The following is a 26,375-nucleotide window of genomic DNA, read 5'->3' as shown; positions in this document are numbered from 1 at the left end:
TCGCTTCAATCCGTGCGAGGAGCTCATCTCGCCCTCAGCATCCCCCCCACCCAACGCTGGGGCTTTTCTGGCCTGTCTGCTCGCCTTTAGGGATTGCTGGTCCAACACCCCACAGCATCACCGACCTCTCAGGTTGCCTGTTCTTCCCTCAGTCTCGCCCTGTTTCCACTTCTCTGCTCCTTCTCCAGTCCAGCAGCAAAAATAATGCTGAAATAAATCAGTTTGTGTCTCATATAGGACAAAAAATATTACTTCTGTGGTTACCAGCCTGGAATATCCACATAGCTCTGCCTTGACCTTAAATGCCCTTGGTTAAAGGGATGTTCCATTATTAATCCAGCTTAGAGCTGGATTAACTTTTAAAGATACAAAAATGCCACAAGCCAAGGAAGGTGATATATTTTTGGCTGGTTGGAACTGGCAGACTGCCGGGCAGGGTTAGCAAGCATCTAGAGCTTAGGAGAGGTGCTTTTAGATACAAATCCTGATGAAAAAAACCCAGCCAAACCACCCTAAAATAAATTATATAATCAAGTGACAGCCAGCAGGTCATGCAGGACAGCTAACATCCCCCAGATATATTTGTACTCTACGAGAAATTCCCATTACAGATCAAATCTGCCCAGCCTGGAAAGCAGAATCACGTTCCCACCTGACAACAGGGATTTTGAAAGGGGAGGGATGAGAAAAAAGTAATTCCAAAGAAGAACCGAAAAACATGCTGAAGAAAAAAACATTTCAGGTCTGCTCCAAAGCCTACAAAAATGATGTCAAGGGGAGGTTTTTGTTTTCCTCCTTTTGACAGACATTGGACTGTGTCCCTCCCTGGAGGACAGTTTCCAAATGTGGCCTCTCTAATGAAGCATTGAGAATCTGCATTTGGAGGCTGAAAATTCACAGTGATTGCAGCCCCCCAGGTAGGGACTCTGCCTCATTTGCTGTTTGACTGAACTGAGCACAGGGTGGGCATTCCTGGAAATGAGACCTGACTAGCAGGAACATGACCAGGAAGAGAGCAGAGTGATGGTTGTGGTTAGTGAAATGTGGATTTTCACATGCACCTGCACAATGACAGCTGAAATACCAACCTAAGATACCCCCTCTGATTTTAAATCAGGTACTCAGGCTTGTAAACACCCTTAGAATATTAACTTATGTATCAACAAAAAGATGGATTTTAACATAGTCCTGAAAACAAACTATGAAATACTTCTAATGAGTGCCTCTCACAGAACTCTGCACATCCATACCCATGGACTGCTGCTGGCTGCAAAAACACATCCATTGTGTTTGCTCCCCTCACTGCCTGGAGAAGGGATTTATGAGCAGATACCTGCTTTTGACGAGCGTTCCAGTGAGGAGATGAGCAGAAAGGGAGAAGGATGATGCTAAGCACATCTCTTCAGATGCCAAATAAACCTGGAACTGTTGAGCTGCTACTGTTTTGCTCATTGCAATGAAGTTCCTTGTTCAGCATAAAAAAGAGGCAATTCTGACAGGTTTATCTCTATTACCATGTATCAAACATGTATAAGCAAAAATAGTCAGATAATGAGAAAAATTACCTTTGAATAAGCATCACGTAAAAGGAAATGGTTAAGATCTGCCATGAATTATTCAAGCAGCTCCAAATATAAATTGCCACAAATAGCAAGACAAGATTTTTTGCCTTTCTGTGTGTTGCACATGTCCTGCAACAACCCAAACAGCACATTCCACTTTGGAAGCTGCATACGGACAATTGCATTGCCTCGAGGAAATCCAATGGGAGGCAATGATGCACAGGGCAGATTATGCTCTTCCTCGCCTTACAGCTTGCATATATATATATTTTAAAGCCATTTTGTGCAACTAGGAGCTCTCAGCACATTATGCCCCTGTTGAAAGCCCACTAGTACACCCAGAGGGTTTCACAGAAAATACTGCAGCTGAGGGGAAGCTTGGGTCCCTCAGCTGGAAATTAGGGCCATGGAGCTGCAAGGGAATCCAGGCTCCAGCATAATTAAGAGTGATTCTTCACTAAAAAGGCCATTTTGTTACTGCAATACTGGCAGTTATTTATATGCACATGGAAATAAAAAAAATACTGGCTGGTGGCTAACTAAACCTGTGTAAATCTGTTTGTAGCAGCAGGGCTGCAGCACGCAGGTCAAACAGCAGATTTGGCATGGGGATGGTGGCCCTTGGGCTCGCCTGCCTTTTCTAGGACAGTGGTAATCTGCACTTGTGCTTGTCTGAGGCTGCAGGAACAGAGATCCTCTCCTCTGACTTTGGTCACTGTGCAGCACCTCTGACGCCTGATCAAATTAAACAGATCGAAGGCAGAGGCGCATCCTCAGGTGACCCGTGAGAGCCCGGATCAGCCCCTCTCTGCAACCATGGGATTCTGCATCCTCCCTCCCACTCAGCTTCCTCCTTCACCCTTCCCCTCAGCCTCTCCTTTTCTTTAAAAATTTGGGTCACCTTGCTTACACTGGCACAGATTTGCCCAATGAAAACTGCTTTTGTGCAGTCCCCCAGGGTAGGAATAAAGTGGGGATTGATGCTACAGGGAGAGAGAGACGTCTCTCCATGTACAGGAATTCAGTTCTCTCTGTCTGGGGGGAATACATAGATAAGCATTTATATTGGGGTTTTTTCAGCCTATTCCAGACAAAGTTCAGAATATTCCAAACATGCAATCTGCAGAAATGCATTGCTATTCTTAAATGCTCGGAGGAAAACAGAAGTGTTTGCTTTATGAGCTTTTTTTTTTATCCTTTTTAAATTATAAACAAATCAAACCAAACCAAGAAAACAACAAATTTTCTTCTGCTTTGAAAGCAGCACACGTTTGTGTGTGCCCACTGCTTGAGAGCCTCTCTGGCTTGCCCAAGGAGCATGTGCCTAGCTCGAGTCCCCACGGTGAGTGGCAGAATCTGCCATATGGAGGTCACCTTGTCCAGGTCCATAAATAGCTCATTTTCCTAAGCAGGGAAGGGAAGGAGCTAGTGAGAGCAATGAAAGAGGAGGCTAGCTCCCATCCGTGGCACTGATTGGTGCCAGGGTTACAGCACGCAGAGACTTGTCATGCCAGCAGCAGCGATACCGTCAATCTGCAGGCACAGAAGTCACCTCCTTCCACGGTGGAAACATGTGCCAGCCAGTTTTTCATTTCAGCTTTCACACAGGGGTTTGGATGCCTTTCAGGAGTGGAGAACAGATACTTCAGGAAAGGTGTCCTTGGGGAGACAGCAGCAGGCCCCAGGCAAAGGGATTTGCTGCTTTAAGGATGCAGGTGGGGGGTGCCAGGTGGGTCCCACGCTGTGGGTCAGGGCATGGAGGGGATTGATAAGCAGCACTATCCAACCCCCCCACTGCTGCTGAGAGCCCTGTAAAGGCACAGACATGAAATTATTTGGGTACAGTGACAAAACCACTGTCATTCAGCCCCCCCCCAGCTTGTGGCAAGCACTCCTCTTCCATGCAATGACAACCAGAGTCTGAAAGATTAAGAACTGCACCTTGTGCAATGAACCTTTTTGTTTTATTCAGCTTTCAAGGTACCAGCAACTATGAAAATGCTACAGCAAAACCACCTGATAGCCAACAAGGTGCTCAGCTAGCACTAAGTAATTGATACCTTCATTTAAAAACAGACTGGAACACGTCAGCCAGAATGTCGTGTCAGAATGACTTTCACAGACCAGAAAGCACACTGAGGTGTTTTCACCTGGGGAACAGTGGGAATTAAGGAAAACATTGCAAAAATAATATTCCCAGATAAATAACAGGAAATTTAGAGGAGGGTAGAATGCAAGGAGGAGTTAAAAATGTTTTTTCTTTGATTCTAATTAAAAATTGTTTTAGAGTGCAAACACCTGAGGTCTGAACTAGCACCTCCCTCTTTTTGCTAAAAACATTTAGCTGATAAGTCATATCAGGATATGAGGTTAAGGAGAAGGCAGGAGCATCAATCTTGATGCACTCAGATTGCAAATTTTTGAGTTACACCTGGTAGTAGGGAGGTGGTAACCCAGCTGTTACCACCCCTTTGTGAGGGTGATGCCAGTGCCCTGCTCTCCATCCTGCTCAAAACGATCCCCTCCCATTTGTCAATAGAGGAAGGGAAGAGCACTTATCCCTCCACGGCATCTTTTTGCATCCCACAGGCTGCAAATCCCCGGTTTGATCTTGTTCAGTGTGGAACATCTGACATGCCTGTGATGGGGAAGCTTTAACTGCTCTTATTCCTTCTCATGATACCCATGCCTATAGGATTGGATGAAAGGGATGAACAGATGGATGGATCACGTATACACACTGCAGAGCCTTTATCCTTCGCTAGGTGTTGGTTTAAGCGATGCACAGTATTTTTAAATAGCCTCTTCTCTTTTTCCTTTCCCCTTCACAAGTTTTCCTCTAATGTTCCTCCACTCAGCAGTCTTTTCCCCCCTCTCCCATATAAACACTTTGAGCTCAAGTTTTGATATATAAAAAAACACCCAACCATGAAGCAGCCCTGAGCCAATGTTTCCTTTGTCCTTGCTCTTTAAAAGCTGTAGTTGCTGCTCAGATGAGGTAACGGGCCTCATAACACAAGAAGTATGTTTTTCAGAACTTAATGTCCTCTGCCACAGATGTCGTCTCTGCCAGAGGCTTATTAACACCTCAGAAGAGCAAAGCCCTGCCCACAAAGGGAAGGGAATCTAAAGAAGATACACAAACAAAGGAGGTGAATGTTAAAAGCAGCTAATGAGGGGGAAAAAAACCCTCCACCTTCCCATCATGGCACTTCAGAACAAGTAGCATTGCCAAGCACTAAAAACCTGGGGATTAAAGAGACAATTTAGGAAGAGTTGATGTGGGGAATGGAAATCTCCTGCAAGACGTTAAAAGAACACAGAAGATCAGCACACATATTTGGGGAAAAGAAGAACCACCTAGAAAAAATATACATGCATATATATGGACAGCTTTGCCAGGACTAACAGAAAAGCTATTAAGAAATAATCAGGCACATTTATTTCCTATAAAGAAAATTCAAATCTGAAGGGAAATTGAAACAGGGGAACATGCACAGAGGTTTCATTATCAAAAAATACGTACATTCAAAGGAACTAACTGAAAAAGCAAAGTTGTTTGTTTACCAACCTTTGTCCTTAAACCAATCCTCTTAGAAATACCAAGGAGCACTCAAATAAAATATCCACATCACTGACTTGTCTCTCCTGCTCTGGAAATGCTATGTGTTGTTTTTCAAATTATTTTTATTCACCTCACTGATGCACTTGGTCCTCGTTTTTGGCTTCCAGTGCTCCAAGGCTGCGCCAGGGGCACTCCACCTCTGCCAGGGTGTTCATAGGCATCCCATGGGGCTCTCACCACCTCATGCACTGGGATGGAGTTTCCCTTCTCTCTGTCTCTGGGGCAAAGTGGGACAGGTGTCATTATATTCCTTTGAGGAAACAGAGGCAGATCCTAAAGACCAGGATTTTCTTGCCAGAGCAAGACCCTTGCTCAGAGACTCATGTGACTGGCAGGAATGTGGCAGAGTTCTGGGGACAGACCGGAGGGTAAGGCTCCTTGTACAAAAAATGGATGGGTAAGAAGTAATTACAGGGGCACAAAAATCAGCAGAAATAAACAATAAGTCAGGATGTTCAAAAGGGCACTATGAGTGATCTGAGCAGCAAGGACAATAAAATCAGCCCTTGAGAGTGTTGCTATTTAAAGAAATGTTTCATATGGAAATGAACAGCCCATAGAGGGATGAGCTGGGTTCGTAAGATGCATAATGCTAAAAGTGTCTGGCATTTATCCCTAGTGCAGCACACAGAGGCTGCAGGGATCATGAAACATATCACAGGGGTTAAGAAAACTCAAGGGGCTAAAAGGATTCAAAAAGCTCTTAAGCCAGGTTAGACACTCCTGCAAGAACTGGATGATAATTAAAGTTTTTCCAGTTAGTTAAGTTGCATTCACTCATTCAAGGAGAGGCAAAGTTTTAGCAGACGTCTCACCATTCCTGCCTTTAGCACGAAAAACAAGTCAGTGTGAAAATCAACCTGAACTGCTCCATACTGTGCTGAGGCTGCAGCAGACACTGAACCACCCATTCCTTGGGAAGAGCTGAATCACTGAGATGTCCTGGTCACACAGTGGGTCTGGAAATTGATAAGGACCTTTGGAGGAGACATTTCTGTGTTTGTGGTACCTTTATCTGACACATGGAGGGGCCATAATTCCTCATTCCTTGAGGCTGTCCAATACTGCCTTGTTAACAGCTCATGTGCATGGAGAGGAGACCCATGGAGCCCCAGCTCCACCCCAGGGTCAAGCATCATGTCTTGGCCACTGGATGCACAGCAAGGAGTATTAAAATTTTTCAAATCGTCCAGCCCTTTCAGAGGATCCCTCCCCAATTTTGTCAGCAGTCCTTTCCTCTGCAGGGCTGAGCCAGACCAAAGGAAAATCAGGATCATTCAAAGGGCAGAAGGATGCAGTTTGCCTCAGATGGTGCAGGCTTGGATTGCTGTCAAAGAACTGAATCTTCTGCAGAGATTAACAAGCTCCACAGGTGCAGGGGAAGAACAGGCTCTTCGAACACAGGAGAAGAAAAACACACAGTATGGAAAAATGCCCACTGCCTGACTCGCTAGTGAAACTGTTAAACAACTGTCAGTGGGTTTTCTGGAGGGAGGCTGGGAGATGCAAAGGTGTGGAAATAGAGAAAGCAGCAGCCGCCGATGTCCCACAGGAAGGGGACGGCGGCCAGCGCTAGGAGATACAATCTGATCCTTTGTGTGTTCTGCAAGTTGCCTTGTTGGAATCAAAGACCGTAGAAAACCAGTTTGTGAAATAATGGTGGTGACAGAGCAGCACCTCCGTGTGTCAGGGCTGTTTCACAGAGTGGGGCTAATTCACCTTTTGTCTGCCTAATAGTACTGCAAAACCAGAATCCCTCCGAGCAGAGAGACTGAGTTATTTCATGCTGTAAACTCTTTGCAGGCAGCCTGACAACAGAACGGGCTCTGTAAAGCATTTCTGAGTAGCAATGAGCCTCAAATGGCACTTTCCAAAGCCTTTCTATCCCATGGAGAGCAAAAAATGTGGCAGGGAAATACCAGCTTCTCGGGGAAGGGGCGTAAATAGCTCTAAGTGGGTATGGCAGCAAAAGCAATGTGATAATATGAAGGAAGAGCTGCTGAGATTATCAGTTCCTGGCATTATATTCCCAAAACACTCCTGAAGCCTCACAGCTTCCATATGGCTCATCAGACACATACAATAACATGATCACTCAGAACATTCAGTCCTATAGAAAGGAAACAAGACACACAGACACGTCCCTGTGCTCCTGCACACACACAGCAGTGACACCAGGGCTTGGAACAAAAGGGACAGGAGAAAATTCTGTGTTGGAGTCAGCTTCCTCCAGGCTTCCTGGTCACAAGTTCATTGTGAATATCAAACCTTTGCAGAGAGGGTTTGTGTGCTGCTTCCACATAGGGTGCAGATCCCACAGAGCCAGCAGGTGACACAATTTGGGCTCAGTGGAGGCATGTTTCAAGCCCAAGCTCCATGGGGGCATCCTGCAGGCCTCTACTGCAGACCAGGGGGTATCACCAAGCACTTCCAGAGCCACAGCTCCACAACAGCCTGACAAAAATCCTGCCTATGAGCAAACTGGAGAGCAATTCTGCTGGAGAGAGTAAAGCTGTAGTAAAGTGACTCTAGGTGGTGGTGGCTCTGTGCAAACATGGCCATTGTCACATCTTAGCGACAGAGAAGCTGTGGATGTCCCACCCCTGGAAGTGTTCAAGGCCAGGTTGGACAGGGCTGGAGCAACCTGGGGTGGTGGAAAGTGTCCCTGCCCATGGCAGGGGGTGGAGTGAGATGAGCTTTAAGATCTGTTCCCACCCAAAGCTTTCTGTGATTCTGTGATTCCATGACAGCTGAATGGGGCCTTGAAGTCCTCATCCCTTTGCACTACCAACAGAGCGAGGTTTTAAGAGCACAGAAGTTGTGATTAGTCGTGCTAGAAAAACTTGGCTGTTCCCCAGATCTTTCCTAGATGATGTCCTTGTGTGGCAAATCTGGCCCATCCCAGAGCTGCTGGAATCACCATCTTCACTGACTGTAGCATTTCATTTTCAGTATGAGGAAAGACCAGGCCTGTAGTGAGCTCCAGAAAAACTTCTCAGTCATGGCTTGTAACCATGAAAACTCTTTCCCCAGCCTACTGAGGCTTAAAAAGATGCAGTTTCAGTTTCTGTGATTCTCTTCCAAAACTGATAAGCCAGCAACAGTATTTCTTGTTTCTCAGTCATCTGTTCTTCAGTTTTCAGAAATTATTTCAGTTCTACAAACTGGCCTGCCATCTTTTTCCTTCTATGAGATTTTAGAAAAAGGATGAATCACCTTTTTTTAAATTACTTTTTTAAGTGGAGGCTCTCCTTCACAAATTTACTCACTCCTAATATCCATTGCACTGTTCCTTCTGTAGTAGCTCCTATTTTTTTGATGCTTCCTCTTTCCTCACCAAGGGGCTTGTTTATTTATTTTTTTATAAGCAAAGCCTAATTCTTGGTTTTCTTGCTCAAACTCCTCAACCAAGCTCCTTGAGGAGTAAAGTAGGCATACAGAAAGTTAATGAGAAATTCTCCCTCCATCCCTGAGGACTGAAGAGGGGATAATTTAGGTAGTGTTTGGAACCAGCTCCGACCCTTTTAAGACTATCCAGCATTGCTGTGGGAGGAGGAGGATCCAACTGTCCTACATTTTACTTGTGGATGCTACCACTGCTAACAGAGCATAGCTTTTCTTCCATGGGTTTTTTGTTGGTCTTTTTTTTCCCCCCATTTCTTTCCTTCCATAGCTTTTCTTCCATGGCTCTGCCAGGTCTGAGCAGAGCAGGTGGAGCAGGAGCTGCAGTGCTGAGCACACAGCCCGGTGCCAGAGCCCAGGCAGCTCATGACAATAAATGTTAATTTCCATCACTTCCCTCCACTGGACACCCCGAAAGCTGCTGACTGGTTATGGCACCTTCCGCTGGATATGATCACCTCATCATCTCCTAATTAGCCGGATCAGCTTTCCTCCTCATCAGGAGCACCACGGAACGCCTTCTCCCTCTTCCCAGGATGGGCTCTCCCCCCGCTCTGCTCTGCCTCGCTTCTCCCTGGGAAATGTTTTGTGATACTCTGGATCCCTTGTAAACCGTATTCTTCCATTTGGGCAGTCTTTCAACTCCATGAAAGTTACACGTTGTTTTCATTTCTTCTCAAGTACCTCAGGTCAAAGAAAGACCTGTGTCACAGTGGCTCTAAAAGCCTAATAAAGTCTTTCATCCAGAGACCTGCTTGCTGGCGCAAAGTCAGGGAAAACAAACTAAGTCATCGAGTGTTGTTCAAACTGTCAGATCCTTTTCAGCATGCTCTTCCTGCCAGCCTGTTCGTGTGTGTTTGGGGGCTGGGATGGGGAGGAAAGGAAGGGGGGGAAAAAAAATTCCTGATGGCAGAAAGCCCATGGAACAACTGGCACCTCTCCAAAGCAGCCTCCCCCCGGCCCCCAGCCCGCCTCCATGGGCACAGGCGTCTGCCAATCTGTTCTGCACACACACGCACACACACATACACACACTGAGCAACACAAGCAACAAAATGACTTTCCAACAACTTTGCTCACAAGTGCCACTCTACCCCAAGTTTGGCACCTTGAGCTTTCTCCTCACCCCCGCCCCTCCGGGCTCTGCCTCCCAACGAGCTGGACAGGTTCCAGTGTTTAAAAGCCCATTTAACCACTCCCTTTTGTTTAGAAATACTAAGCCTTGATCTGATTTTATCGACCCTGCCGTGCCAAGAGGAGGAGGATGCTGAGGGTTTCTGAGGATCCTGCAATGAGCTGAAAAGCTCCATGAGCCCTTCAAGAATGGCTTTGCCCACTTTGCAGCAGCCCTTGTGCTATTGTGGAGCCCCAGAAGGAGAGAGTGTACCATTTATGGGACCACACAGGATGGTTTCCACTCCTCCTGTTGTGCAGATTTCTCCCTTTGAAAACTTCATTATTGGCACTGAGAAGCCAAAATTCAGCTCTGCGCTTGGCTGGCACTGTCTTTTGATGGTTAAATAGCTTTCTTCACACTCTTCACCTTGTTCAGTGCTGCTATGCCCATAAAAATCAGAGCAGCAGGGGAGTGAGGCAAAGAGGCACGAACAGGACCTCTGTTCTGATTGACAATTGTAATCTTCCTGGGTATTGTTAGGAGACATCTTTCTGCACTTGATAAACCCAGCATGATTACATGAAACATATCCTTTTAAAATATATTTCTCTTTTTCATAAAGCAGATAAAGCCAACTGCATTTAGAGCTAATTTCAATCCCTTTGTAGAGTGTAGCATTTGGATGCCCTCTTAAGGATGCTGGGTTTGAAAGTTTGTCTTTTCTCATAACCCCAGAGAAGCTCTTAACATCAATGACAGAAAGGGCTGTCAGATTACGAGTCAGATACAACCAGAGAGCTCTGGAGTAACAGGAGACCCTTCCCAAAAATACATCTCCATTTCCCACATGATTATTTCTTTGAGAAAGAACACGCATTCTGCAGAAAGGTGTAACCACACACTGACCACTGAGATCATCAGCCATGTTTTGGTTCAATTCTTCATCTCCACCATCCCACCAGTTCCGTGCTGTGGCTCATCAGGGCACTGCTAAACAGGGGGAGGAATTTAAACATCCACAGAGCTGCTATAAATTTGAATGAATACGAATAGTTTCTCATCTATTGCAATTTGCACCAATCAAGGCTGTACCTTCATGTATCCGGCAATCTGGAGGAAAGAGTCTGCCTCCTGCTAGGCAGTTACTGACACATTTTTAGCTTCCCTACGCTGGCTCTGCCCTCCTCTACTTTTCATTTCCCACCAAAGAGAAAACATAAAGGAAGTGATGATGAACAGTCAGCTGTGGTCAACAGAAGAAGTAGCATGATCGAGAGAGATCCTATCTAAAAAGTTCACACAGGAACAGCCTCACTGGCATTGAGAACAGCAGACCCTGGAACAATATCACTGAAAAACAAATTACACACAGGCACTATCCAAGTCCAAACCAGACAGATATTTTTGATATCCTGCAGCTTCAAAGGGAATAGCAGGCAGTTGAGTGCTAGTGCTGAAGATCACGTTAGCCGCACCGGATTATTCAGGTCATGCTAAACAGCAAATTCAGTGGATTAAAAGAGTTCTCATTCCTGCTGTGCACTTTTAACAGTCTGTGAGTTACACAGAGGGCTGAGGATGCTATGTACGTCGCACGTCTTGTGTAGCACTTTATAGTCAGACAAGCTCAGCAAGGGGCATCTGCCTTCCTAAAAATTGCCATTGACCCACTCCTGTTCAGGAACACTGAGAAACCAATGGGCTCACCCAGCAGCTATGTGAAAATCTCTTTGCCAAGCCATGCAGAACTCACTTTTGTGTCTGCAGTGCATCGGCGCTGTATTACCATGACAAAACCAAATTGCCACCATTGAGGACAGTCTTTGCTAACACAACAGCCCTTCTCTGGTAATAAACTCGTGCGCACAAATGACGGCACAATGAGGGGATGTGGAACCGCTAGAGGATCTCTGGGGTAGCAGCCAACAGCTTTTCAGCTTTTTTCTTGTCTGACCCAAGTCATTCTCCACGCAGGCATTAGTGTAAAGTTCAGCAGCACAAAGCTTGGCCAACATCAGGGCGGTGTCATTGTCTCATGTTAACGTACAATTCCTGCAATTGCTGTGGAGCAAAAGGCAGCATGGCCTCGGTTGTCACTGCAAAATATTTTGGGAGCTCTGCTGTGTCTAGCAATATCCTTGCTCTCATTATGGATCAGTGAAATCATGGGTGTTTCTACAGAATGTCCAAATTCTGTGTGGCACCAGCTCACTAATACTGAAACCTCCCACAGTAATTAAGGCTGTATTTCAGATGTCAATTACAAGTCTTTTGTAATCATTAAAAATGGAGATGTACTGGGACAGGAGGTCCTGGGATGGGCGGGAAGAGAAGCATCCAGGTCTGACCCAACTCCTACCACCTTCTTGCCAACCCCCAGCCCAGGACAACAGAGACAGAGCTCCCCAGGACCATTCTGTGGTGGTCATTGCTCATTTGAAAAAGCAAATCCTTCAATGGGTGAGTGAGAAATGGCAACTAAATGAAAAGGGATACTTCTGCCTGATTTTTCAAAATGCCTTCTGCTGAGGTGGAGTCTCTTATGTCTAACAGAGGTATGGGGGAGCAGCAATGGGGTTTGCCCTCTCCTCCACTGCCTATGCTGGAAAACTACTAGGAATGAAATATCATTGAGACTTTTACCTCTGTCAAAATGGAAGACATTAGCTGACAAGCTTAAAAAATATTGTGGAAACTGATAGACAGAGGCACCTACACACTGCTTCATATGGTTTTTTCTCTAAAAAAACCCTGGGTTACAAATGAAAATGGTCAGTCCCTGAGCAGGTCAAGACATGGATATATGAGCTTGTAGGTATGGGCTGATGGATTCCTTGTGGAGGCAGACAGCTCTCCTGAGATTCAATGAACAATATAAGAGAAGGATTTGGTTTAGAGTATAACACAAAGTCATGCACAAGGGTTTGGGAAGAGAATTATTCCCAAGGCTAAACTCAGTCTTCAGTTTCACAGAACAACTTTGACCTCACAGTCAGAATATTATGGACTTGCACCCAAATCTATAAGCTGAAGGAACCTTTTTCTCCACCCATATTGACCATCTTGCTGGTATTGTAAGAAAGAAGAAAGCAAAATTTTTACAGACACTCTACCCATGAAGTCCTCAACAAACAGCATTGATACAACAGCAGTGCAGCATTCACAGTAACAATTTGACAAAGGTGTCTTCATAAAAGTTTGAAGATATTCCTGAGTACTTTTTCAGCTGAGAAAAATCACCCCGAGCTCCCACAGAGGACATCTCGAGGGTAGGAGATGGCGAAGCCAAGCATTCATCACCAGCAGATCAGGGAGCAGATGGAAAAACCACAGAAAGAGGTTGCACTGAGTTTGCTGTTTCTTTAAGTCGCTGATGGATTCACACATGATGCAACTAGACACAACACAGCACTTGCATCTTCCTGCATCAGTGATTCTGGAGACATAGATCTTCCCACCCTCTTTTTCCCCCTTCCAAGGCCCAGATGTAATTTTTTTCTGCAACTGGATACAATCACTTTCTGCACACAAGCAAAGCAGCAAAACAAAACATCCCATTTTCAGTCCACAGAGCTGCCATGACAGAAATAAATGTTATTTTGTTTGTTGGGGTTTTCTTTCTGGTCACTGTTGCTTTGTTTTCCAAAAATCATTGTTCCGCAGGACTATTTAACACAACACATTCTTCCTGATTTGAGACTTAGCAGTTAGCTGAACAGTAGTTAGGTTCTCAGTGAAAAAGCCAGTCCTTCCAAGCCAACCCCCAAATTTCTCTGAAATCTCAACCTTTAGACAGCTTCCTAAATCAAGAAACTTGACATAAGCACCCGGCTTCCTCCCACTTCAGCAAGAAATGACCCAACCCAAATCTCTGCAACACTGCCATGGTTTGTAGGCAGAAGGTGGCACCTTTGGGTTTGCCCCTCTGCTTGGAGCATGCCATGGCTGAGGCAAGGTTGCTGGGCACAAAGTAACCCATTCCTTACTCCACAAACTTTGTTTGCAATTGGCATCTGAATTTCTTAAGAGGCATGGGGGTAACTGGCTGCCTGATACTCCAGGAGTTTAGGATAAAACTGAGAGCAGAGCAGCAGCCTTGCACCCACCACCACTGGGACTGTATTTTCAGAAGCAAATTGCTTGATGTTGCTGATTTGAGGAAGGAGATGAGTCCTTCTTGGAACAGAAACCTGCTTAAGTTAGGGCTTTATGGTCCTGGCTCAAGCACGTGTAAGGGAGCCTGAGCTCTCTTAGCAGGGGTGCAGCTTCAGGAATTAGTCTCTGTTTTCTCCTTCTCTCTCCCTTCTCACTTCAATTGCCTGATCTGGTGGTAATTTTCCTCTCTCTGGTGCCTCCCTACCCATCCTTTCCTTCTCTCTTCCCACCCTGTCAGCCAATGACAAAAATAGAGATGCGAAGAGACACAATTGCATAAAAGAAGGGATTTTTCCATCTTTAATCGCAGAGGGGGATTGGTTTGCGCTCTGCCTCGCCGCAAAAGCTTTGCAGGTTGGGCAGGTAAGATTTGAAGGGAGGCTGTGTGATGCATCGAGCTGAGCTGGCCCTTGACCTCCAGCTCCCTGCCTGCCCTGCCTCCAGCTTTAGTGAAGGCACCAGGCGTGAAATGGCACCAGCAGTGCTGCTCGGAGCTTTTCTGAGCAGCCTTTGAGGAGGGAGCAGCCGTCTCAAATCTGCTCTGTCCATGGTGTGTGCATCTTCCTCGGGCACACCTGGGGAGGAACATTGCTCTGGCCTTGCAGCACTAACACAAAAAGCATTTTTCTGTGCACACACTGGCTCTGTGGCTCAGCAGATACAATGCTGTTGTACTCCAAGATCAGTTTCCATTTAAAAAACCTCAGTTACTTATAACTTCAGAATGATGGAAAATAGAAAAACTAATCATGCTTACCTTGCTTTTTTGGCGGGTTAAGCTTGGGGGTTTCTTGTTCCTCAAGAGCACTGGACTTCTTGTACCTAAGGGAAAAAAAAAAGGAAAACACTGTAAGAACAAATCAATAGAAAAAAAATTATATCAGCATACCATTTTTTTAAAGCTCTACAGCCTTTATTTTTATCTTTGCATAGTATTAGAGTTGAATTTAATTCAGATTAAATTTTGCAAAAAAATATTCTCCATAGGTATATCTTTATTTTTGTTAGACAACATCAGTTCTTTGATCTTTATTCACTTGGAGGACTATTCTTTTCTTTCCAGCGCATTGCTTTCTTGCCTTTTGCCACATTTGAAACTGAGGCTGGCCCAAAACTGCCCCAAGACATCTCAACATTTTCACCAGGGCAGTTTATCACCAAACTCAGTACATTTTTCTGCTCCCTGAGAGAATAATTAAAACAACACCAGGTTAACAAAGGATGAATTTCCAGGTACCATTAGTACAACCTACAAGATGATCCCCCATACAAACCTGGGCAATTTCATCTGTTTCAACTGGCACCATGGCAAACTACTCATTGCCTTTTTTTTTTGCCTCCATTTTCAAGATTTCCAAGAGGAACAGTCCTGTCCTTCACCTCCATTGTCATTTGTACCAGCACAAACCACAGGAAAGTCCCAGGAGGAGATGCCAAGCCCATGGCACTACTGGCCTAAGGGACAGCTCACCATGCTCAGTGTTTGATTGTATATTCCTTATACAAAATTAATTGATCATGTCTTTTCAATAAACCACAAACAGCTCTCAAAATTAACCACGAGGAAGCAGACTCCATTCAGAGATTTGAATCAAAAAAAGATGAGCACAAAAACAAAATCATTCCCATTATGATATTCCTTTAATAAATGCTCCTCAGTAGGGCTACAGGAAGGATTTTCTCTAGTACACTTTGGTCTGGACTTCTTAAAAACATTAGAGAAATTTCTCAAAACAATTTTTGTAGAGAAATGGATCTATCAACATTAAAAATCTCCCCTGAAAATCCACTGTCAATATTTTTTTAACCTACTTTTCTTCCTCACTCCCTCCCCAGGAGCTCTTTGTCTCACATCAGTGCTCTGCCACTCTTGGATCCTATGAGTCCTTCTGCCTCGATGCTTCTTGGGATAAAATGATCTTCCCCAGGAGCTCTGATAGGCTGCTTTAAATCAGCTCTTTCTTGATTCATGCATTTCACAATTCTCTCTCCTCTCCATTCTTGCAGCTATAATTACTGGTGAATTTAAATTTTATTTTAAAAAAACATACAAACCAAATCAAATACAAAACAACAAAAAACAAGCCACAAAGAAACAAACAAAATACCCACTAAAAGGCATTCTGAACCTCTCTTCCTCCCAAAATATCCATCTTTTCCTGCCGGAAATGACCCCTACTGAGCTGTGCTCAGGATGGCAGCAGGGCTGCCCAAGCCAGATGGAAGCTGCTGAAGACCTTGGAGATCAAGCCACCAGCCTTCAATCTTGACATTTGGTCGTGGGTGGCAGATTTTTTTCCTTTCACACTTAAAAATGTTGCAAACCACAGTAGTTCTCTTTGATGGGGAACTGGAGGCTGATGAACCTTATCTTCTTCTGTGCAGATACAGATGTTGAGAAACAATTTCCCACCCACACTGGCCAGAACTGGTGCCTGGACCATTGCCCAGCAAAAGATCAAACATCCTGAGCCCTGCACCCTCTAGAGATGTCTAATGGGGTTTTGGTGCTGCTCAGGACAGGGGAATCAGGGGTAAATAAAGTTTGCCCCTTTCTATGCTGCCCTGGCAACAAGCCCTGACCGTCCCCACATTTTTAGCATCATTACAGAACATCTTCCTGATAGGCCAAAAAAATGATCCCCCTTTTCCAGTTATGCTCCCCCCAGGACACGATGCTGAACCAGCAGGATCTTTCCCATCACAGGTGGCAGGAGATGGGACAATGCACCTCCTTTTTTTTTTTTTCAATAAGGAGGATCCTTCTTCATCTGCTTTCATTAAACCATGTGCCTGCACTGTGAGCTCAAAATGACACTTTTGAATAATTTAAGATAACGATAATAGAAACATTAAAAAAAACCTCTCGTAAAGACCAAACCCAATTCCTCTCACAGCTTCTGAATTAGTTTTTCACTTGTAGCCATTTCTGCTCTATCTTAAGAGCTATTAAAAAAAAAAAAGTCACTATAGATATTAGGAAATTACTAATGCTTTTTTGAAAGCACCTATTGCTTAATCTTCTGCAGGACTATTTCTGAATTCCTGTGCAGCTTTCATCTTTACCCTGAGTGTTTTACAAGGCAGCTCGCACGCGCACAGCCCGAGTCCAAAGAGGATGGGTTGTTTTTGCGCATTTTCCCTGCAGCTGTTTTGTTCCACTGGAGATGATGCCTCACTGGGTCAGGGCTTTTTTTATTTTTTTTTTTTAAATTTGCTTTAAGGGATGAGCTTTATTTACCAGACAACATTAACCATTTGGATTTCCCAGCTCCAAAATTCCTTGCAGGCATTCTGAATATATTAGGGTGGTTTGTTTTTTGGAATTTTTTTTCCCCTTTACTTTTAAGTTCTATTTTTAAAGCCTGAAATGCTGGGTCTGACACAGCTGGGGACTTTGCTGCTTTTCCGTTTCTTTTCTTTCAGGGAGGCAGAAACACACACTACTCCGAAAACACCAGGATCAGGACATCATAATTTTTTCCCCAGCAACATCTGGAATATTAAGAGACTGGAGTGGGATTGGAGTTGGTTGGCTGAACCAATCTCCAGCAGGAGCCTCCCCCTGCTCGCGCGAAGGGAGAAGCAGCCGGAACGTGAGGAGCAGCAGCCGCACTCACCGCTCCGTGACTCCAGCTCCATGCCTGCACTTCTCCATTGATTTATGGGGCAGCTCATTTCCAGACCCACCTCCTTCAGGAGGAGGAACTTCAACTCGATGTGGATAATAGGGTCCTATAGCCCTTAAAGCACTCGCTGCTTCTTTCTGGAGTGGGGAGGGGAGGGTTACGGCAGAGAGAAATAGTCCTCCTCCCTTTGAACGGGTCTGGAAATGAACAGAGAGAGCTGATGCATTTTTAATTTAAATAAAATAAAATAGTAAACGTAAAGCTCATAACCCAAAGCAGAGCTTGGGCTGTGGAGGAGGAGATCCCTCACCCCATTCCTGTCGTGAAAGCCACACAATGGAAGACGCGCTCGCCTTCCGCCCATTCAATCTCTGCCTTACATCTCTATATCCATACACACATGCCCCACAAAGACATATTTTCTACGTTAAGCCTATGGATTACTGGCTCAGGCCCTAACAAAAAAAAAAAAAAAAAAAAAAAAAAAAAAAATTTAAAAAAAAATGTTTCCAAGGCAACGAGCCAGGGGTTGCTATGGCATCTTGGAGCGAGCAGCTGGGCCAATCCCGCTCCCTTCGAGCTGGGAAGGCGCAAAGCCTCTAAATTTAATGTCAGTGCGGAGAGGAAGGGAAGCTGTTGAGGCATGCATGATGCTGAGCGTGCGCTTGCTAAATGCGGACAACATGGCCCCCATGATTAGGACCAGCACACTAATGAATATTCATTGGGCTGATTAAAGCAAAGTCAATTAACTACTTGACTGCTTGATTTTTTGCTGGATTTTAGTCGACTCTTTTAACCATTTTGCCACTGGGGATGCTCTCGTTCTCCCCTTCATCTCCCTCTTTCCTCCTCTATATTTCCTTCACTGGCAATTAATGTTCAGATTTTTTTTTCCCTTGTCTTTATGCTTTTTACTGACAATAATCCGTCCTCCTCATATTTTACGTCTCAGTTTATCTCACTAATAAATCACATTCTTCTAGGGTCACTTTCTTCTATTACAGTTGCAGGTAAAGTAGAAGGTCACAGTTTTCCATCAAATTTTAAAATCTTGCATGCGATTTGATTCCAAATCCGCAGCTAAGCAATAATGCTGATTTTCTACCTCACAGTGGGATTTCCCCCATCACCACAGCCCTTTGTTTTATAACACAGGGGGTTGCTGTGAGCCAGGTCAAGGGCTGCAGAATATTTTTTTATTTTGATTTGTTAGGTCCGAATTCCTTCAGACAGACAACTCAGACTGAATGTTCTAGGAAACCTAAAGGGATCCTAAAATAAAACAACAATTCATTAAAGATGGTTTTCAATTTAGAGAGATGTCTCTCCCAGTGCAGTAGTGATGTAATAAGACTGTGAAGAAGACTGCATATTTTATAAAGATCATTTTTCAGAATGTGCCTGAAAACTAAAACATGTGATTAAATTAAAAATAAATGAAAAATTTTTGGTCAAAAAAAAAAAAAATAGTCCACCTTTGTGAATCCAGCCCTTACAACCTAAACTGGGAAAATACATAAATTTTCACCATGTTCTTTGGCTTGTTCTGAAAACTCTCTCAGGTTCTTGTATTATGTATACAGGAAAAGATGCATTTACATGACAGTTATGACTCTGCTGGAATGGAGTTATTCATAGTTTGAATAAGAGATCTGATGGAAAGATTGGAAAACCTGACCACAGTCACCCAGCATTTGGGTTCTCGCCTTTGTCAGCAACTGAAGGAAAAGCACACAGCAAAAGGCAGAGTGTACAGTGGGGTAGGGACAACACTGATTTCAATATTGTTTGTTGAATTCAGCTACATGTGAGCAAAAATCCAGAGAAAAATAGTGAAAGAGGAATGAAATGAGAGGATAACTGTGTGGGGGAAGTTTGCATTTTTGGTAAGTGCCAATGAAAAAACGCTCGGTGTCTATTCTATTAACTCCATGGATGCACTGGCTTCTCTATTATTTTGCAGGATGATGCATATATTTACACTGTTTTTTTGATACACAGCTACAAAAACAGACAGTTGCTTCTCCACCAAAACCCAGAAAACAGGGAATGACAGTGCTTCCCTACGCAAACTGTATTTTGGGAGCGCGGCGTGGCGCTTCCCCGCAAACCCGCCGCGTGTCCACCGTCCCCCTGTTAACACCATTATCCCAACTTTTAATCTGCTCATCTGCAGCCCAAGATTCAGCCCCTGTTTGGGCTCAGGGAGTCACCCGGGTGGGGAACGCTGCTGCAAGGATGAAATCACAGGCACGAGTCGGAGCGCGCGTCCCCGGATTGCCGAGATGACGCCCTTCTTTGCAGAGCTTTATGTTCCTGCCATCAGAACCAGGAATCTGCATAGCAACACTCAGCTCCACGTTGCATCCACCCAAATCTGAAGAAAAACCCCCAACAAATAATTACCCATTTACAAATTAAGAAAGCAGGAAAAGAAAAGGAAGAGGAGCGTGTTGAGCTGCCACGTTCAATTTAAAGAAATATAGATTGGGGGCTCTGTTTCAAAATAACATTTTTTCATCTCTGTGCAGTGGAAATTTCTTCACAGGGGGCAATGTGCAAGCATAGATGTACATGCACACAAAGAGAAGTGGAGTAATTCCGTTCTCACAAAAAATTTAGAGAACTGAATTCAAATCTTATGTAGGTCACAAATGAAATGTAGTCAACAACATAAAACACAGGGAAAAAATGAAAGAAAAAGACAAAATCCCAGCCTAGTGTCACACAACCCAGCAGTCTGCAATTCTTGGTCATGAGAGGCCACAGCTTTAGCCAGGCAGGGTGTTGCAGGTCAGGATTAAGACGCATTAACAAATTCATGTGGAGGAAGCTGGCCTAGCACCTGCCCACAATTTGCCAATTCACTTTGTCCCCCTTCCATATGAATCAAATTCTCTTTTTCTACTTGGAGGATGATTTTTATTTTTTTAAAAATAATGTTATACTGGCTAAAATGTACATCCCCAAGCTGTGAAAAGAATTTAAACTTGAAATCTACACGGGAGCAAGAGCAACATAAATATTGTGCTTATATTGTGAATGATACTGACATCAAAATGTACATGCAAAGACATGTATGTGAACATCCACACACACATACAGAGAAATGACAGTAATCTGAATCTATTCTGCTTCTAAGATACATTGCAAATTCAGTAAACTATTTAAATAAATCTCCCTGCAGAAATACGAACCAGGAATCTATATCTGCACAATGGAAAATATTCTGAGCACAAACCCATTGAGGGAGCAGTAAATTCAGGGTTAAGTCTCTGGATTCCTGTCTGATACTCTCAGCCTTTCATCATGTCTCTATGAATTTTTATTTCTGTACTCTGGGGTAAATTAAGGCTGATCGTGTCAATACAGGGTTTTGAGTCCGATTTCAACATTTCTCGTGTTTTGCCTGTTTAACTCAGACCCTTTAAGTTTGGGTTTTTCAACAATTTAGGAGGGTAGCTTGGGGGTTTTCTAATCCTCTTTCCAGGAGGCTATCCCCCCACCGAACTTGCCCCCAAAACCTTGTGTCATTTTCCTAGGCAGAACAAATTCCTCCATCCTGGAGAGCTGATGCTGAATGAACCCCAAGAGCAGGAGCACCCCGAGGCTGCAGAGACCCAGAACTCCTGCATCTCCCTGCTCCTGCAAAAAGGAGCCCCCCAGAACCCTCCAGGACAAGCCTGATGCGTTTGAGATTAAGAACGTGCTGTGTCTGGGATTAAAGCAGAACACGTTTACAGCCCTCGCAGTGCTAACCAACCAGAGGAGTTATCTAATACAGGATTCATGTGATTGCTTGAATAATATTGCAGGAGACGCCGCGTCCCTTCCTCCCTGCGTGCACAGCCCTCGATGCAGGCACACACATGGTATTTCTAATAGGATCTCTTCTCCCCCCTCTTTCTCTCTCTCTCTCTCTCTCTCTCTCTCTCTCTCTCTCTCCCCCGCTTTCACAATCTGTCGCTCTCCAATCTGCCCACTCTGCTCTATTTTCCCATCCAATATTCCCCCTCTAACACCTTCCCCTCCTCTTCAGCCCCCATCCTTACTCCTTGTCCCCCTCCTCCAGGCTCTGGAGGAGACACCTTAGCCCTGGTGCTGAGTTTTGGGTCCCTGGACATTCAAAGCATCTAGCAGAGTGATTAAAAAGAGGCAATAAGGGAAAAAAACAACTTCCCCCCTACTACTAGCATGTAAATAACATGGTAGCTAACTAACCCTTCTAATAATTTGGTGCTTAAAATATTTTTTTTTTGTCTGGACTATGTTATTAATACTTTATCTCACTTGGTGCTATTTTATCAGAAACTTTACAAACAAGTTCAACACGGCTACCTTCTCTTTGTGGAGGAGAAGCAGCAGCAGAGGGAAGGGGAAAGCTCAGCTAGAGCTCCCCAGCAGGCTGGTAGTATAGCCTGAAATAAATGAGGTCTCCTGGGTTCCAGTCCAGTGGTCTAACCATTAGTCTCTGACTAAGAAACAAATGCAGAGGCCAGAAAGTGTGTAAATTAAAGCAACACTTTGCTTTTCCTTTTAGTCTGTGGAATAATTACAAGATGCAGATGTAGCTAGAGATGCCTGAGGCTTTGGTGATCCCAGGGATACATTTCTAAGATCAGGCTTTACCTCCAGACCATCCAGCTGCTCTAAGGTGCTATAGGAACTGTTCACTCTGGCTGAAATTTGGCCCTAACCTGAACAGCACAGGGCTAAGCAGAGCAACTGGTTTTAGGAGTTCAGGGGAGGCATCAGGCTTTAGCTAGGCCTGGCAGGATTATGGAAATAAGTATTTAATTTCCCAGAAGAGAACAAGCTCGTGGCCAGCTTATGTGTGCCTACACACAGACACCAACACGGACACACGGGAACACGGGAGAGCTCCAGCACTGCATGCAAGGAGGGGGGAAAAGGGTTTGAGACAGTGTGTGAGGCAATAACAGCTCTTACCACCAGGAAAGGTTCACATTCACACTCTTAAAGGTTGTAGGTGCCCCTTGATTTGTGCCATGCTGCACAGCCTGTGGGATGAGGACAGCCCGACCCCATGGAGCATGGCAGCAACACTGGCCAGGGCATGCAGAGAGGACTGTGCTGGGATCTGGTGGCATAGAGATTCTAGAAGGTTAGGACATTCAGCTTCCCTTTCCTAAAGATAAAAGCACCTGCCACAAGGAAAATGAACACTGTCCCCATGGAGAAAGCATTAAACCCTTTAGGAATTGAAGCCAAGTCTGCAGACCAGGCAAACGCTGCATTTAAGAACAAAAGGAATCCAAATCTCCATAAAGGTTCAAAAAGCTGAATTAGGTTCTCATTCTTTCAACTCGCATCCACTACACATTTTTTAAGACAGAGCAAAACCCAGGACAGCTGATCTCATGGATTGTTGCAAAGCAGCTCCTGTATTAGAGAGCATCAGACAGGAGCACCACAGAGCACAGAGCTGCTCTGGGAGATGTTTGACCCAAAGATCTCCTGGTATGAACCATGGTTAAAATCATGATTATTACTGGAGGAACCTCAGCTATTCAAGCTGTTCCCCTGCAAGGAACCTCTCCAGCACCACCAGGCTGTCCAGTGCAAGAGATATGTGAATACACAGGAAGTTCAGTGAAGGACCACAAGGATGGTGAAGGGCCCAGGTTTTGTGTCCTACAAGGAAAGGCTGAGAAAGCCAGGACAGTTCAGCCAGGTGAAGAGAAGGCTCAGAACATCCAATCTTCTTTACAGCAACGTGGGCTTCCTGCCTAGAGCAAATACATCTTCATAGAAACAATCCAAGAAGAGATCAGACATGATAGAAATAGGAAATGTCACAGCAATTTGGAAAAGCTGAACCCGAGGACTCTAAACTGGTAAATATGACTCGCATAACTAGCGGAAAATATTTGCAATCCTGTAAACATACACAAATTCCTCAGATCTGTGGCAGATTTCTGAGGTGTGACTAATTTACTCAGCACAGAGGTGACACTGTTGTGACAGAGCACTTGCATCTCTGAACTCTGAAACCAAGATGAAACCATTTCCTACTCTCTGGGGTTTGGTTGTGAGTGATGTAACTTTCCTAGGCCAATAGAAACAAGTTTGAAAATCAGGCTAGAGAGAGTCAAAGCCTCCAGGCTTTAAATAAGGCCACATTCATCCCTTTAGGGTGCATGTGAACTCCAAAAATCCAAAATAATTCACACCTGCTATCTTGTCCTGATGAAGGGTGCAAGAGGTTGTGCATTGGCTCACTTGATATTGTGCCTACAACACACGAAAATCCCTCCAAAATCTCAACAACTCAGTGCATGGATTGCCCATGTGGAGATCCCAGCTCCGAGGAAACCCTGAGATCCATCACGAGTCAAATACACTCAACATGCAGAGACCTCTCAGGCTCAGAGGAGCCCCCTCTATCCATGCCAAGGATCTGCCCTTTGGCTTCATCCACCAACATTTTTGTGCTGCTCAGCACCTGCAGAACTCGAAGGCACCTCTGTGCTGAGCCAAGCCCTTCCAAGAAGTGCAAGAGGGAGGCAGGAGCAGCACACGAGTGTCAGCTCCCCACGGCCCCGGCAGAGCTGCAGGCACATGTCACCTCCCCAGGAAGTTGTTTGTATTCTTGGGAGAATGTTGAAAAATATCTCTGACCCCCAAACATTTACCTTTTGATCGGAGGTTTCCAATGTTGCTGTAGTGTATTAAAGCTGAGATGCTCATAAAAAAACCCTTTGTGTCAACATAGTAAATGACTCTAATTAGGCTGGTGGTGCAATGAAAATGCTTAATTCATTCTGATGAGGCAGAAGGAAGAGCTAAAATGTTTATAGACAATGGGTGAACAGGGAGATATAATGCTGAGTGCCAGCTTTAAATGCAAATTACCACAGAAATCTTTCCCTCTCCACCATCCCATTCCTCCCCCTTCCTCTCTCTCTCTGTCGCCAGCACCACTCTGTAATCTCCTAGTGCAGTAATTAGAAGTGAAAGGAGCCACATAGAGGGGCCTCTAAAGGCAACACTAAAGAGAATTACAGAAAAAAATACCTACCTTTAATAGAAGACAGCACTATTTTCCAAAGTGCACCACCATTGCAGCACTTGGCATGGTGGTAGGATCAGAGAGGTGATAATTTGGAGGGGTATTACTGAAATGGGATGTAAATGTCTTTCACTTCTCCCTCCATCTGAACTGGCTTCATCTACAGTCTCTTCACAGGGCTAGGGCCACTTTGCCTTTTGGAAGAAGGCCAGGCCAGCAGCAACAAGCAAACATTTTGGGGGTGATGGCTCTCAGAGTGTTTCTTCACCTCACCAGAAGTCTGGAGCTGCAAGTGGACAAGAGCTGTGAGCTTGAAAAAACACACCCTGGAAGCTGCCATGAGAGAGCAACTGTGGAAACCTTGCAAAGTCATCCTTAGAAATGTTTCTCATTGCACTTGCAGTATCCCACCTTCTTTTAGAAGAGAAATTATACATTTGGTGAGAAAGATAAAGTGAGGAGAGAAGGGGACAAAGAGAGAAAAGGCAACCAGTTTTCAGACAGGGTGTGATACTTTTCTTCAAACATTCTCATTTGAAACATCCAGAATTGCTTTTTCTTGGGAGTTTAAATGAAGAAATGCTCTGGTTGCCAACTTGACAGTGTCTCAATGCTTTAGGAACTCCAGTATCAGCAATGCACAGCAGTGTACAGATGTGTCTTAGAGCTTCACATCTGGAGTCTGAGCCAAAACCAGGGTTTGTTCATTGTCTATGAATTAAATGCTCTCAGTTCTATTTCAGCATTGAACAAATCCCCTTCTCCTTCCCACACACAGCCACACAAATCACCCCAGTGCTGTGGAAGGTCAGATCAGGAGACTAGAAAATCTGTCACAGTCTGAGACTATAAACCAAATGAACTCCTGGTAAAAGCTGCTGAAATTACATTCTGGATTGAAATCCCTGGGACAAAAATATTTTCTTCTTGCAGCAGCATTTGAGCTTCAAGCTTAAGAACAGGTGAGTATACCCTGAGGCACACAAGCAGGATAAAGCAGATGTGGACTTCAGCCAGCAGGAGCTGGCAGGAAAGGGGCAGATATCAGGCAGAATTTTTGTGGGCACTTTGAATTTTTATCATCTCTCCACACTGACATAGCTGTGTTGTCAGTGGACAAGGTCGTGCTCACTGTGGACACATCATTTAACAGTGTGCTCACCTCTGCAGGCAAGCCTGGTGATGTGCCCTGCCCTTTTCTGCAGGTGGCCTGACCACAGCAGCCCACCTGGGCTTGCTGTTCCTTGAGGGATCCAGCAGCCTTTAGGAACCTGCCAGAGACTGAGGTGTGCTGCTGCAGGTCAGTGCTCAGACCCTGCTGCCAGATCCTGTTATGTTACCAACTCCCAATAAAGCTGCACTGCCTGACTCAAATACTTCTATTTTCTGAAAAAAAAAAATTATCTTTTCCCCTGTCCCTTAAGGCCAGTGTCAGGAGAGTTCCAGTTTTATCCCAGATTCTGGTCTGGGCAGTGTCACATTCCTGCAGGACAGTTTTCACAGAGGTGATGCCACATTTGTGCACTGTGTGAACATAAGGAGGGAGCACCCTCCTCTGCGTGTCCTGTGCTGCATAAACAGAAACACCAGACAAAGCTGGACTTGAAAAAAAAAATAAATAAAAAAAGCACAGCTTGCTTGTGCCTGCACTTCATTCCCAAGGCTCGGCTCAGCTCATTCATAAAAGATGTCCATCTGACCCGCAGAGCCACCTCCAGCCCCTGGCCCAGGTGAGGCTGGGCTCTCCTGGAGGATGCCCCTGGGCACGGAGCCGTGTGCCAGCAGCTCCCTGTCCCCAGCCGCCAGCGGGAGCATCCCAGCGTCTCCTTCTCCCGCTCCCTCTCTGTGT

At 44.8% G+C, this 26,375-nt stretch overlaps 1 long non-coding RNA gene across 2 annotated transcripts in view; it reads right to left on the bottom strand.

The window, feature by feature from the left end:
• The window catches only part of LOC110483560 (uncharacterized), a 137,389-nt gene extending 113,408 nt beyond the window's left edge, over window positions 1-23,981 (bottom strand). For both annotated transcript variants that reach the window (XR_014949673.1, XR_013340890.2), the window contains exons 1-2: window positions 15,674-23,981; window positions 14,619-14,683 (exon numbers count right to left, since the gene is read on the bottom strand). This is a non-coding gene — a long non-coding RNA (uncharacterized LOC110483560). The remainder of the gene's footprint in view (window positions 1-14,618; window positions 14,684-15,673) is intronic.
• Between the last annotated feature and the right edge of the window lie 2,394 nt (window positions 23,982-26,375).

The sequence above is a fragment of the Lonchura striata genome, chromosome 20, assembly GCF_050655825.1.
Source record: "Lonchura striata isolate lonStrDom1 chromosome 20, ASM5065582v1, whole genome shotgun sequence".
Lineage (NCBI taxonomy): Eukaryota > Metazoa > Chordata > Aves > Passeriformes > Estrildidae > Lonchura > Lonchura striata.
The sequence above is the reverse complement of the archived record's forward strand: the minus strand, read 5'-3'. Positions and strand labels throughout refer to the sequence as shown.